This window comes from Tasmannia lanceolata, unplaced genomic scaffold (assembly GCF_043159265.1).
Source record: "Tasmannia lanceolata isolate RefF3 unplaced genomic scaffold, GAP_Taslan_0.1 ptg000037l, whole genome shotgun sequence".
NCBI lineage: Eukaryota > Viridiplantae > Streptophyta > Magnoliopsida > Canellales > Winteraceae > Tasmannia > Tasmannia lanceolata.
The window spans coordinates 44,195,704-44,210,754 of NW_027518714.1; the positions used below are offsets into that span (position 1 = coordinate 44,195,704).

A 15,051-nucleotide genomic window follows, 5' to 3' on the forward strand; every position below is an offset into this window, starting at 1 on the left:
GAAAGAAGTATACAAAATAAGAAAGATCCACCATTAGATAAGCATAAGTTAAGCATTTACCCCAAACATTGCTTGCCAGATTTGTGTGGGAGATAGCTCTACATGCAGGTTCCTTAAGTAAAGCCTTTCTTGCAAATAAGACAAATTAACAACTTCCTAGGCAAAGGCCCTATATAATGATCCTTAGCACCCACTTCATGAAACAACATATAGCTTACCTGGGGATCCACCTAATGAAAAGAAAGTTTGCCTCAAATCAAAGATAATTTTTGATGCTTTTCCAACAAGAGGTATACAATCTCATAAAATTGAAGGGATGGAAGCTGGAAAAGAGATACACCTGATCTCCCCTCTTGTCAATTCAGTGTTGGAGCAAAGATATTAGTTGAGTAGCTCATGTTCTTGCCTCTAGCAAGGTGTTCAAATCCTTCTTGTTCCTCTCTACTGAACATTGTTTGTTTTGATACTGTCACCCATCTTTTCAACTTCTCTTCTTGGTGGGTTTTCATATTAGCACCTCTCAAGAATATCATTCATCCTGGTTTCAAGTTTTCAACGTTAAATTGACAAAAAATGAAAAGCAGCCACATCATAGCATAACATAAAAAACCAGGTTTGGAAGGGTAATCAAATACTTGAATCATATCAAATTGATGTTCAATTGGGTTAAGACTCTGTTTCCACCTAGGGGTACAACTTGGGTCAGGTCGGGCTGAGCTTTTGCTAAAAAATGAATCAGAATCAACCTGAACCCAACCCAATTTAATCAACATGGGTCAGGTCAGGTTTGATTTTAGCACAAAGGCACATATTATGATGCTTGAAAGCATATTCAGTAAGCTGACAAAGACATACACCATTCCAAAGATCAAAGTTTTTACAAATCAGATGAGTAACAACGATGCTTAGCCACCTTATATTTCACAGTGTTACATGAATATAATGAAAATGCACATGTTAATAGAAGTACATGAATAGAGAGGACTTATGGATAGCACTTTTTTCACATTATACAATTTAGAAGCAAATGGTCCATGTCAATACCCATCTTGTTGCATTCTAAAAACTTTGATACAAACGACAAAGGTAAGACTCATAACTGAATTCATAGATTCTCATATTCAGAAATGAGATGAAATTGACCTAGGGAAATCACCATTCCTCATCAAAACAAATTAGAGAAAGCATGAATTGAGAAATTCTGGGTTAAAATTTTTCTATGCATGCGGCGATTGCTTATTCAAAACAATCACATAACTACAAGAAATCACTACACCAACACAAAAAGCAAACAAAATGGAAACCAGAACACCGCAAGAACAGAGAATGAATCATAAACAAAATGATTAAGGAAAACCATCTTTGCTTACAACAGATGAATGTGCCGAATAATGAGTCTTAGATCCTCCAAGGAATCTGTGAGATATGGCGAAATGGTAGCTGAGTTGAAGTGATGATAGCAGCTTGGCATGGGGGTGAGAATCGACGGCCAGGGAGAAGGGAGAAGTAACCAACCAGTCGGGAAGATTTCAGCCATGAAAAGAAAATGGTGGGAGGCTGCGGATGGATTCCGATGAAACGGCTGGCCTCTTCTTCTTCCTTCAACCAAGCTCTTTTGGGGCTCAAATTCCAATAGAGAGAGAGAGAGGGAGATGTAGTGATTTATTGGAATGGGTGAAGAGAAGATGGAGAAGGCAATAGAAATGGTGGTGGTTGTGGATATTAGTGGCAGAGATGAGATGGGTATCAGGTCTAATAGAGGTAAAACATGATTAACGGTGGCGGTGAGGGCATAGGGTAGATGACCAGAGCTAATGGCGGGTGCTGACAGCTATAGAGATTGCCGGATTCAGATTTGACGGGTGTAACAAAGAGATTCTCAAGATATGAGATTAGGAAGGTTGGTGGACGGATTTCAAGAGAGGTGGGCCGATTCCAGGTAGTTGGTGAAGATGGTGTCCGGAGAGGGTGACCGGAATGGGGCTATAGTTGCCAGAAATGGCTCTATGCTACTCCCATCCACAACCACTCAGAATTCAAGATTTTCCATCTTCCTCCACATGTAGTGCTTCCTCCTTTCCACGGTGTACTTCATAAAAGCACGAACCTCCGTAGGGTTACAGTTGAGGTACTTATAAGCCCTCTCCAAGATTTCCTCCTCGAATCCCTGTAACCCAAAAACGGCGTCATGAAGCTCGTCATTGCCAAAAGGTTCCTTCGATAGATCCTTGATTGCATCTGCAACCTTCTCCAAAGTTGAAGTAAACCCTTCCATCAAATTCATGTATTTTGTTGCACTACGCTTCGTCCCCCTCTAACCGTCATCATTTCTTGCAAAATCTCTACCCGAGATGGCGTTCTAGGCCCAGCTCCCCTATTGCTCTCACCCACCATAGGAGAGTCTGGAATTGTTTCAGTCTCAAGGGTATCGTCTATCCCCAAGTCATCTATATGCTGAGCTGAACTCTGCACCTCCTGACTAGGGGCAACGTCATCCCTACTCGACCCACCCGTGCCATAGTCTCTGCCAAAAATGTGGTGAAAATTATCTATCAACACATGTTTCTTTGCAAAATATTTCTTATGTTCAGGGTGAACCTACAACAAATACGGAAAAATAGTTATAAATATTACGAGCCAGACTAATTAACAAATGAAACAAAGATGTCACTTTGTACTCACAGCGACCCAAGCATTGTAGACATCTTCTGTCACTTCGATCTTCTTATTGACATCATCCCAGCCAAATCCGCTTGTGTTTGTTATAGTGTTGACGGCCACGTATTTCTTTTTTAGGGTCTTGACTTGATTTTTGATATGCTCTTTCGTCATATCTTTCCCATATCGACTATTCATTGCTCTGCTTGCCGCCGTGTATGCGACATCTTTAAAGCCATTGGATATCTTATGCCCTTCCGATACTTGTTCCAATAACGCATCCACTAACACCTTATCCATCTCAGTATTCTAGAAATGGTTCCTACCCACGCGACTTGCAACCATCCTATATGAATTGAAACTCATGAGACCATACAATAACAAAAAACTCATAAGACCATACATAAAACTCATGAGACCATACAATACAAGTTTATTGTCTTTTAAAAACAAGCTACAAACAAGCCATAAACATAAAAAAATGGTGATGCATATGAGGTCAAGCCATAAACAACCAACAAAACCAAACACCTTAAACATAAATCAACGTTGAAAGTCATTCCACATATCCATGGTCAATTCATTTCTAATCCTAGTCCCCTCCCGTGCATCACCGGCCCTACTAAGTGGAACATATGGGACAGGCTCTTCTTCCTCAGGCGGGACCACTGCTCGTAACTCTAGATCGACATCATCAAGAAGATCATCATCTGCCATCTCCCTCCGAATGAAATTGTGGACATAACAGCATGCTAGAACAATATCAATCTGTTTTCGTATGGGTACATCGGTTTCTCGTTTAAAATTCTAAAGCGCTTCTTGAGGACGTCGAATGCACGTTCCACTACATTCCGGAGCGATGAATGTCTGTGATTAGAGTTCCTTTGGCGTTCGTGGTCTTCGACCCCTGATTTCATTTAAATGATACGCTATGCCTCAGTGCGGTGTTATAAAACTACGAAGTAAAGGATCGCCACCATCGTCGAGATAAAACTTACTTACAATGAAGAAAGCATTGTCTCGGTATCGCCATTGTCAATTCATAACCGACATAATAAGTAGAAGGAAAGGTAAAGGATACCTTGAGGGCAAGGAAGCCCATTAGGTCGTGATGTTGCATTTCCTAATATCCTTGAGTCAGATGCCGATCCTTCCCACCCAGCCAAAATGTAATTGAACTTTAAATCGAAGTAAAAAACGGCCAACACATTTTGAGAAGGATAGCCTTTTCGATTAATAAACCGAGGTTTATATTCGGCTCTCACTTTAGCAAGAATATGAGTTCCGTCTATTGCACCAATGTCCTAGCATAGAAAGGTTAAAATATATCAGTCAATATTTTGAAATAAGCTCCAGAATCTTGGTATTTGAGGTTACCATGAAATAAGGCCAGAATCTTGGATTAGTGCGAATGACTTCTGGTATCTCACTCGTCGGAGGTTTTATAAACTCAGATTTCAAGCTTAGAATGGTTTTCAAGACCGTGTTGAAATAACGAGAAACCGTGGAACCTGATCGTTGTGTGAAGGCTCTAATTGACCCGTTCCATTGATTGTGAGATACAATATGTAAGAACATTGCAACCTACTCGTCAATGTTGCATTGTATTGTATCTTGAAGTTCGCCAGTGCTTGTAAGCAGTCGAACAAATCGTTCGAAGCACCTGACGTTCATCCTAAGTAAGCGCTTGCAATGTTCGTCTGACTTCACGGCACGCCTAATAAATTCCCGATCAGTGAAGTAGTTGTTTTCATATGGAGCTCTTCGTAGGTATTCGTCGTAATACTGTTAGAAGAATACGAGTGCAGTGGTTGATGCACTCACTATTGTCGCAACAGCACTCACTATCAACTTTGCCCGCTTTGTGAGGCAACCATCCTCTGTTTTAAGTCTCTTGTCGTCCATCTAACAACAAGTGGATAGTACTCAAAAACAAATCATGAGTTAACAATAACAATTAAAACGTGAACAGTCAAAACCCAATTAAAACATGAATCATGAGTTAACAATTAACAATATCAAAAACCCAAGTATTCATTCAATCTCTAGTAACCCATGCCTGCTTTGAAACTCCTGAGCATGCTCAATGCAACAGACCATTTCTAGGCATAAATCCCATTATTCCAACTTCTAAAATCACACTTTAGATGTTTGGAAACATCTTGTTATTTTCTGCAACTCCTTCCTATAAAGTTAAAGACTCATTTGGATTCCTAGAAGAAAGGAATATTCAACACACAATTGTTGTGACTCAAAATTGCTCAGGTTTGTGACAATACTATTATGTGGTTTAACACAACAAAAACACATAGTACACGAAAGAAGAGTGCTACAACATAAAGAGAATAAATGTCATAAGACTCTATAATACCCCATGTACTTAAGTCATTAGGGCTGGCAATTTCACCCGAAAAAGCGGGGATCCGCCCCGCCCCGCCCTGTTTGGGGAGGGGATTCCCCGATTTGAGAGGGGAAGGGTAAGGGGAAGGGGATTTTAAAAATTCCCTGGTGCGGGGAGGGGAAGGGGAAGGGAATGGAGTTGTCCCCTCCCCGACCCGCCCTGCCTCGCCCCGTTAATCAATGCCATTTTTTGTATATTTTTAAGTGTTTTTTTTATAGGAAAACTACTAGAAACTCTGTGGATCGGCTACCAGATTCCCCCAAACATAGACTTAGCTTGTCTTTTCCTTTTAATTAGCTTCTGAGAGCATTTTGGGAACTATAATAACCTTTTGACAAATGTTGAAATAATAAAGACAAGCTGAGTGAGTGAGTGTATGCAATTATCAAAAAATCGTAGTGCCAACATCGGTAGCCAAAATAAATTGCATTTTATTATTAAAAGTATGGTATGGCCCGCACTATACGATGATCCAAACCATCCATTAGATGGGGCACACCCTAAATAGGTTGTGCCCCAAAAATCATTTCCATAGGTTGATCCTAACCCTCCGATCTATAGAGGAATAGGATCATTCAGTACCTCTACAGATCGGAGGGTTAGGATCAACCTAAGGAAATGATTTTTTGGGCGCAACCTATTTAGGGTGTGCACCATCTAATGGACGGTTTGGATCATCCTATGGTGCGGGCCATACCTTACTTTTAATAAAGTCAGGAGTGCGATCATCAGAATACAGTAGTGCTCATAACATTTCCCAAAATTAATGATCCAAAATGGGGTTTGGATGTCGGGTACTCTAAGTGGCAGGCTATGATACCACTTGATCTAAAATTGAAGTTGGATCGAATCCAATTAGCAATGTGCGGAAATCCCATCATCCAACAACAGCTACTGTCGGTCCAATGGGTCCATCCATCCATCGTCCACACACAAATACCGAATATGGATCTGCCCTCTCTTATTAAATCTTCAAGTAAAAAAACACTGCAAACAAGTGAAATCTGGACGTTCGTTGCTGCCCAGCATTTCAATCAATATATAAAGAAGAGAAGACAAACTCCTTATACCAATCTCTTGCTAATTTAATTAACAGCTAGCCTATCGATTGTTAGTTTATAACATTTTTATATATTGAAATTGCATCAAGTTGATTAGGGACACCCAGCATTAGTGTATCAATGACTAAAGAGGGGGTGATGTTGGGGCGGGGCGGGGATTTTGTCCCTGAAGGATGCGGGGAGGGGAAGGGGATTAGATATTCCCCGTGGGGAGAGGAGGGGGATTCCCCACCATCCCCGCAGAGGGGAGGGGAAGGGGAGGGGGAAAATTCCCCGCAGAGGGGAAGGGGTAGGGGACCCCAACATCCGGCCCCGACCCGCCCCGTTGCCAGCCCTATAAGTCATTTTTCTGTATCATTCACCTATCTCCACTCTCTTCAGCTGAACTTTCTAGGGCTGACTACCTAACCCTAACCCATTCCATAATACTGATTAAAAAATCCAACTCGTGAAGCCCATTAAAACTGATTTCACAACATGGCAATTCAGAGAAACCCTAGATTTATTACCTTGAATCAAAGATTATCAAAAGAATAAAGAGAAAACACTTGTCGTAAAGTAAAAATGGGTGATGCAATAGAATTTTGGGTTTCATTCTAACCAATCTATAGAATCAGAAACAATTGTAAAATTCAAACAGAGTGGCAGTAATTATAAAACAAAACCCATCAACATCAAGAACATGGACCCAGCTATCGAAAAAAGGGAAAAAATGAAACACAGAGAGAGAGAGCGTACCTGGTTTGGGAATGGAGGTTTGAGATCATGGAGACGAGAGTTTGGAGGCGACGATTGAGGGAGCAACAACTTCTTCTCGTGGAAAGGGAAGGGAAAGCTAGGGTTTCTAATAGTGTATATCGGAAACTAAAGATGAGAAAAGTCGGGGGAACCTATTTTCCACATAATTAATTTTATTTTCCTTGTTTGATTAAAACGTTTCCGAGGAAAGTAAAAGAACACGTTATTGTAGACACCCCCATTTTGCTACACTTTAAAAAAATAAAAGATTCGGTAGTTTGTCAAGTTTCGAGTCTGTATTCCACCTAGGATTAGGCATCTGTGCATTTTAGAGTAGATTTCGCCTCATTGAAGGAATTCTGAAGTTGATTCGCAATCTTAAAGGTCTCTAGGGTGTTCCAATAGAATCTGAAAGATGAAAGTTCAAGTTTCCAAACAAGTGAAAAAACCTGCTATTTTTAGAATTTTCAGGGTTCCCCTCATTTTTGCCCTTTTTACGCTACAGGGGTATTTTGGTCATTCCCGATGTGTCCCGTTTGACCCCCGAGTTATATTTAAGAAATCTTGAGTGATTTTACAAATTTTGAAAAACCTGCTATTTTTAGGAACTCTCTAGGTTTTTTCCCAATTTTGGTATATTGGGGGTTGTGTTGGTCATTTCTAGTGTGCCTGAGACTCTCTAAAGTATGACTGAAGAATCCTCGAAAATCTCAAGTGGTTTAGGGAACCTGCTATTTTTAGAAACTCAGGGTGCTTCCACATTTTCATCATCTTATGAATATTTCAATCATGTCTCATGTATCCAAAATCATCTTGAGGATACGGCTGATGAATTATGAGTAATTTCGTAAGATTTGAGAAACCTGCTAAATTTAGATCTCTCAAGGTTTTCTCTAAGTCATGTTTGATATTGCTCACCGAAAGAACCCAACTTTAAAAGTTTCTATTTTTGAAGTTTGACCACAAAGACTTTCCATTTTTGCCTTTAGAGGTGAACAAATTTGAGGGTATTTTGGTCGCATTTGGATGTGTAATGGTCAAATAAGGGCATTTTGGTCCAAAAAGTTATTTTCCTAAAAAAAGATGGTTCGATCATGTGTTAGGGGTGCACTATAAATATCATATGGGTTGGGTTCATCAATAAAAATTTGAATTTAAAGAATTTTATTGAATTTTCATTGAAAAAAACCCAAAATACTTGTCATAAGGCCTATTAGGCTAAAGCTCACAAGGGGGGGTCCATGTGGACCCACCCATGTGGGTCGGCCACATAAGTGGGCGTCCCACATGAGGAGGCCACATGCAAAAACGTCTAACATGGGATGAGGTGGTTGGTGACATCATATTTTTTTAAAAAAATGAAAAAGAAATGAAGAGTTATAATTAGAAAGGGCTTGTATGGTCAGGTTACTAAAACTGCGATAACTTTTTATCATTTTGTCTACAAAATTTGTTATTATACTTATTTTGAACACCTCGAAAAGATCTACAACTTTCTAGTTTATGACTTTTTCTGAATTAGCCTCTAAATAGATAAACAATGAGCTCAAACGTCGGGCAGCCCTTTTTGGACGAAAATCATTCATAAAAGCTAATTCCCTATGTGAGACGGCTTCTAGATTGATCTCGAAGGATCTCCATTTTGTAATTTAGCATTGCTTGGCTTGCAAGAAATCAATATTAGAAGTAAATACAATTTAGAAGGTACGGAAAAAGCAAGCCATAGGTGAGAATTAGAAACTGACTAAAGGTAGGAGTCTTCACATTGGAAACTTTCAAATCCAATATAACCCTAACTTTTTTTATAAAAATAAAGCAAGCACAACCTTTGGCCTGGCTCTAGAAAATTCATCTCTCTCTCTCTTCCTCCTTGGAATTCATTCCTCTCTTCAAGTGTGTTCATCTCTCTCTCAAGTGTTCTTCACAAAAGGGGTTCTTGAACTTCTTCTTCTTCTCCAAGGCATCATATAATCAAGGACTATTAGAGTATTCTTTGGATCTTTTTGAGCGTATAAAAGGGTTAGACAAAGTGTATATCTTGGATCACCAACCCTAGTGACAAGGATCGCAATCAACGGTAAGGATCTCTCTTCTTTGCGAATTAAAACAAGCATGCTAGGATTTTATTTTAGAAATATCAAATCAATGAGTTTTCTTTTAAAATTATAGTATTTTATAGTATAGATTAAAGGCTTTCAAAATCCAAAATTTCAATAAAAAATTAGTTTTCCTTCATATAAATACTAATTTTCTTTCTTTATTCTTCAATATGACTTTAAATTCAATTTTCAAGGCAAGTGTTTGAAAACATAATCTTTTTTAAAAAATGAATTTTTTTTAGCCTAATAAAAATTTCAAAACTTTTGGAAAGTGAAATCTTGGACCATAGTTTCATAGCCTCGATTTGCATTTTATTTTTCGAAAGATAACTCAGCAAAGGGTTATTTCTTGAAGAATAAAATGGAAAATGGGTTAAATCAACTCCAAATTTCATGAAACTTTGGTTCCAAACCAAGTTTTGGATCTTCAGTTAACCAGAAAATATTTGGAATTTTTTGATTATTCTTAATCCGGTTTAAATTTATTTTAATTTTGGGTTATTTTTAATAAATATCAAACGATTTTAAAAATTGATGAAACTTTCGAGAACTCATGTTTAATTATAAATTAAAGTTTTCATGAAATAAAATTTTGAAAAACATGTCCTATTTACTGTTTTCTAATTGATTCTTCTGTTTACGTTCCGTAATTCTTTTTCTTATTAAATTAGTAAATTTTTAAACTTTTTCTTTACAAACCATTAACTTTGGTTACTGGAATGTTAGTGAAATATTTTCAATTGGTTTTGCAAAGTTGTAATATGGTTTTGTAATTTATTTTAATAAACGGGTTTTAAATCATAGGAAACAAATTCTCCTTTTCTATTTAAAAATTGATTTTATGGAGGAGATTTAATTTTTAAGTTTTGAAATTTAGATAGAAAATTTATAATCTATTATATATCTACTGAAACTTTTTATTTTATTTTAGGATACCATTAGGTTTGCTTTTTAAGTAATTCTTTGGTTTCATCCGATTTTTGTGTGAATTTCAATTGGCATTAAATCGTAATAAAAATCCATGAAAGTCATACAGTAGTCTAATCTCATTATTATCTTTATACTGTAAGAGTTTGAGTTGATTTGAAATTGATATGCTATAGGTTACTGTGTTAATTTATAATCTGATTTGAATTTTGACAAATCGGAAATTGATATCAAACCTTAATGATAATTCATGAAAAGTATTCGTTACTTTATAATCATCTATATATTTATTCTGTAAAAGTGTGGATTAATTTGAAATTGAGATGCTATAAGTTACTGTGTTAATCTATGAACTGATTTGAATTTTGAGAAATAAAAAATTGATATCAAATCCTAATGACAATTCATGAAACTTTTTCAGTAAGCTATAATCATCTATATCTCTATTCTGTGAAAGGTTGGATTAATTTAAAATTGATATACTATAATTTACTGTGTTAACCTATGAACTCATTTGAATTTTAAAAAATCGGAGATTGATATCAAATCTTAATAAATATTTATGAAAATTTTCCAGTAAGCCACAATCATCCATATCTTGTTACTAGAAATGTTTCAACTGATTTGAAGTTCGATTGCTTAGGGTTTCTGTGTAATTCTAGCAATCTGGTCTTAATGTTAATAAATCATAATTTAATAGCAAATCAACACAAAAGTCAGTAAAAATCTCCAACAAAACTTAACTTTACATAATGAATTTAATCCCCAACTTGCTTCATAGATCTCTCATGTAAATTCGTTATACCGCGATAGTCTAACTGCCGAGATCGCAACCACAATCGTATACTAATTGCGATTAATCCTAAATTATACAAGGGTTGAGAGCACGGTTCCCATCCATAGTTGCGATTCGAGGCCGAAACTGGCAAACCATAGAACCTTTGGTATCCCTTAGATATTTAGGAATTGAAAATGCTTAAAAATAAAAAATCAGTCAATCTAAAATTCACCAATATCAACAAATTGAATTAACTTAATCAAAGTCTTAGGAACCGTTGGATTACGGCTTCCCATCATAAGAACCTTTAGGGCCCCTTAGGAACACTTACGTCACGTTGTGTCCTAAGTTTTAGAGAATCCTAGAGTTAGGAGTCCAGCCTCATCACGGCCGTTTGCTATGGATAGCAACCGTGCCATAGATCTAGTTACACTAGTAACCTAATTTTCGCATAAGACAGGCCTAGTTACCTAGGATGTAAGTTCACCTGCATTAGTCTAAGGGATGTTTTGCACTTAGATAAGACCATATAGCATCTTAGATGATGTCCTAGGATAATAAAATCTTCAACTTGAACTAAATAATCTTTCTTAAACTATTGAAACAGTCAATCCAGTCTAGATCGGTGTCTTAGATGAGTTAGGCATAAGTAGCTTAGTTTAGGTGCACCGAACTACGATCGACTCTGATTCCAGTGAGGCTGGGATACGTAGGCAACTTGGATTCTTGAGTGGCATACCAAGCCTGAGTCGGCTCCACACATAAGTGGTGGGGTTTTGTATATTAATCCTTAAATTAAAAGTAATTAAGTCACTTAGAACTTTTCATGAAATTAGAATTTTAGGAGAACTTTCACTTAGATTGAATTCAAACAAATTAAGAAAATCAAGATACACATTTAGGAATTACATTAAACTTAGATTTCAGGATGCATGTCACGTAGTTCGCACTTCAATAGAGTTAAATGAGCCATTTAAAAGAAATTCAAGAGAGTTAGATTTCAGGATGCATGTCACGTAGTTCGAAGACCAGATTATCGGGCGAGGATGGTGCATGTGGTGGTAACTCCCCATACCTTCCATTCTCGTAACCAGGTAATGAGTCTAGATTTTGGTTATTTATGGGTCCTAGATCCCTCATCTAGGTGGTGACTCTGTCATTCTTCTTTGTGTGAAATTCATATACTTTTAGTGATCCCAAATTCACGGAAAGGATGAATTAAATCATACATTGCTAGGCTCGGTGGCTTACCCCTGCCCTTGGGGGTACTGGGTTTCATGTTTATTTGCACCCTATGGCTTGGTTGTTGCCGGCTTGGTTGGGTAATCAATAATAAAAAAAGGCACATGCCAATCGCGTGGGTACGAGAGGCCAAGAGAGAGTTTGGCACCTCGCGGGCCATTCCCCTCTCGCGGGATCAGGTCCCATAGACTGGCGACTCTGTTGGGGACCACCTAACGTCATTAAAATTTTAAAGGATAACTCATTTGAATTTATTTTAATTGGCTCATGAAAACACTATCTTATATGTTTGCTAGATTAGTTCGTTTGTATTGCTTTATTTTCTCATCACATCATACTCAAACTTAGTCTAACAAAACCTGAAGGCATCATAGATTGCGCAAACTTATTTCGCACACTTACATCACTTGCATCTAAACCCTTGCATCTCACATGCACACACGTCTCATTTTAGGAACCCGGAGTGTTATCTAGCATGGTTGACTGGGATTTCATCATCTGGTGCCTCTGTGCTAGAGAAGCATTCCACCCTTAGCCTAGTACCTTTATGGTGCATAAACGGATTCGTTGGTTCACGTACTGATACGCCGGACACTGGTACAATATATCAAACACGGATTCGTGCTAAGAAAACTCTTGGCCTTACTCCTAGATTAACCCACACATGCATATAGTATACGAACACACATACATCACGTGTGTGAGCCTAGCTTAGGATATCCTACCCATTTGTGTCTAGATTAGGCCGTAGTCCATCTTCCAATGGCTACGATCAGTCCTTAGGTACACAAACAAAGTCAAGAGTCGAGATTCTTTCTCCACTCCGCTAGATTAGGATTAAGGATTGATGCCTTCAGGTAGCATTTGTTAAAATATGAGAAAATTAAAAGTTTTTCCTTTGGGACTAGGATATAAATCCCATATTTCTCAAGATCTCATAGGATTAGTCCATTCTTGATCTATCCGTTGAAAGTAATCATATGCAATCTCATCTCATCTTTCCCAAGATCTCATAGGATTAGTCATTCTTGATCTACCCATCAAAATTAATCCTATGCAATCTCATCTTTTGATCATGTGTCTCTCATTCTTCTATCACACGATTCAATCATGTCTTCATACCTTCCCTTAACTGGTAGGAACAGAGTCTCAATCCTTTTAACTATGCAATCCTGATGATCTGATCATACCTGATCCAGATGATCTAATCATACTTGCATCTTTGGTCTCTTCTTACTCTAGGGGTAACCTTTTACAAGATTGCTTTGCCAAGTCCCTCAGAGTCCATTCTCATGATCCTTAAACTAGGGGCATTCCCTTGCGCAGTCGTGTCATCATACCTCAGTCATTATAGGATTCATTCTGTCATTCCAATTGCTTGTTTAGCCCATAATCATCTTTCAGTCGTCAAGTAGATAGCACTCCTTGAATATCAAGCTTACATCTTATGTTCATTGTTTCCATTTCAGAAGCTGTCATAGGCATGTCCATTATTTCGCGAGTTCGGATCAATTCATTATTACAAATGAGGCCTGGCTCTCTACAACCTTCCGTTGTTAATCCAGATTCTACACCACCTCCTGCGTCAGCTCCTATGGCCGAAAGCTCGTGAAATACCCCGTCCAATACCACTGCTGATACCTTGGATCTTATCCTCCAACAATTGCAAGAGCTTCTCCATGGCACATGGGATATCCGGCTCAGCTGATGTTACCTCTAAAGGCAAAAGCCCTAGCTTCTCCATGGCACATGGGGGTTCTCAAAATTCTGCTCCTATGGATTCTGAAATATTGATTGTGAATCTCTCTAAACAAGTGGCTACCCTCGCACAGGAGATTCATCAAATGAAGCAACAAATGCAAACAAATTATTTCCAACCTCAGGACTCCAAGCACCAAGCTGATAAAGCGCAAAGCTTTGTTATATGGAACTCGGCCAGTTAAAGCTCTAAGGAACCACTCAAGTCTTTGACTCAAGAGCATGATCATGAAGGACCATCCAAACCAAATCTGATAATCGAGCTTAGTAGTAGCAGTGACGATGACAGTGACTCGGATGCCGGAGGAGATCTAAATGTAGTGTTGCTAGAATGATTCCTTGATCTCCTGTCGCCGGATGATCTCGATGCTAAGATGACCCAGGGTTAACAAAAGGAACATGTCTAGTTATGAGCCACTCCTCGCCAAGCCTCCAAAGCTAGACAGTTGTAGCAGTCTTAATTCTTTTGTTATTTTAATTAAGTCCAGTCATGATGTCAAGTCCAGTTATCAAGTGCAGTTTTCTAAAAGTTTGAATAAATTTCTAATCCAGTTGAGTCTTTTCTTACTTTTATTTTTGAGTCAAGAATGTGAATCCTGCGTCTTTTCAAGATAAGTCTTATCAGATGTAGTCATTTTCAATTCAATGAAACTTGCTTTCTCTATACATTCCAACATGTGCTTCTGACTTTAATAAACAATGAGAATAATACTCCCTCCTCGAATGAGGAAGAAGATGCAGACGAAACTCCTCTTGAGTTGCAGCCTATGCTCAAACAAGAGGAGGAGCGCCGAGCCCAGCCTCTAAAAGAGGAAATTGAAATGATAAACATTGGCACTGGAACTTTGATTCAGGAAATGCCTATTGGAAATACATTACCCTCTGAAAAGTGTGAAGAATTGGTAAACCCATTTCGAGGATAAAGAGATGGTCCAGTAAGCGTTACCAGTAATGCAATGAGAAAGACCTAGATAGAAGGTTCAAGAAAGAATGAAGGAAGCGAATGTCACATGTTATACAAGGAGCATGGATTGAAAAAAACTTCCATATCTCTGGTCAATGGCCCTGGTCACTGGTTTCATTGGTGATAATGTAAAGCCATCGAATTCAATATGAAAAGTGCAAGAGCAATCATCTCAGAGCGATCATCAAAATATCAAGAGACACCGATTCAAGGATGAAAGGATGTCCAAAAACCAGTATTCACTCTCAAAATCAAAGTAGTTAACAATATCCAGAAGGAAGAAGAAGCATTATCTCTTACGAAAAATGCCGTCAATCTCCTTAAAAAAAAAGAAATGAGTACCAAAGGGACTCTAGTAACCTAGATCGATTCCCAATCTGAACATCGGGAGGCCTCCTTTGGCCGATTAAATCCCAAAATCATAA

At 38.1% G+C, this 15,051-nt stretch overlaps 1 long non-coding RNA gene across 2 annotated transcripts in view; it reads right to left on the minus strand.

The window, feature by feature from the left end:
- The window catches only part of LOC143862099 (uncharacterized), a 42,386-nt gene that overhangs the window by 11,728 nt on the left and 15,607 nt on the right, over positions 1-15,051 (minus strand). The window contains exons 3-4 of one of the 2 annotated variants that reach the window (XR_013240158.1): positions 341-538; positions 61-230 (exon numbers count right to left, since the gene is read on the minus strand). This is a non-coding gene — a long non-coding RNA (uncharacterized LOC143862099). Of the gene's footprint in view, positions 1-60; positions 539-15,051 lie in introns of both variants that reach the window. The other variant, XR_013240157.1, reaches the window with a different exon arrangement.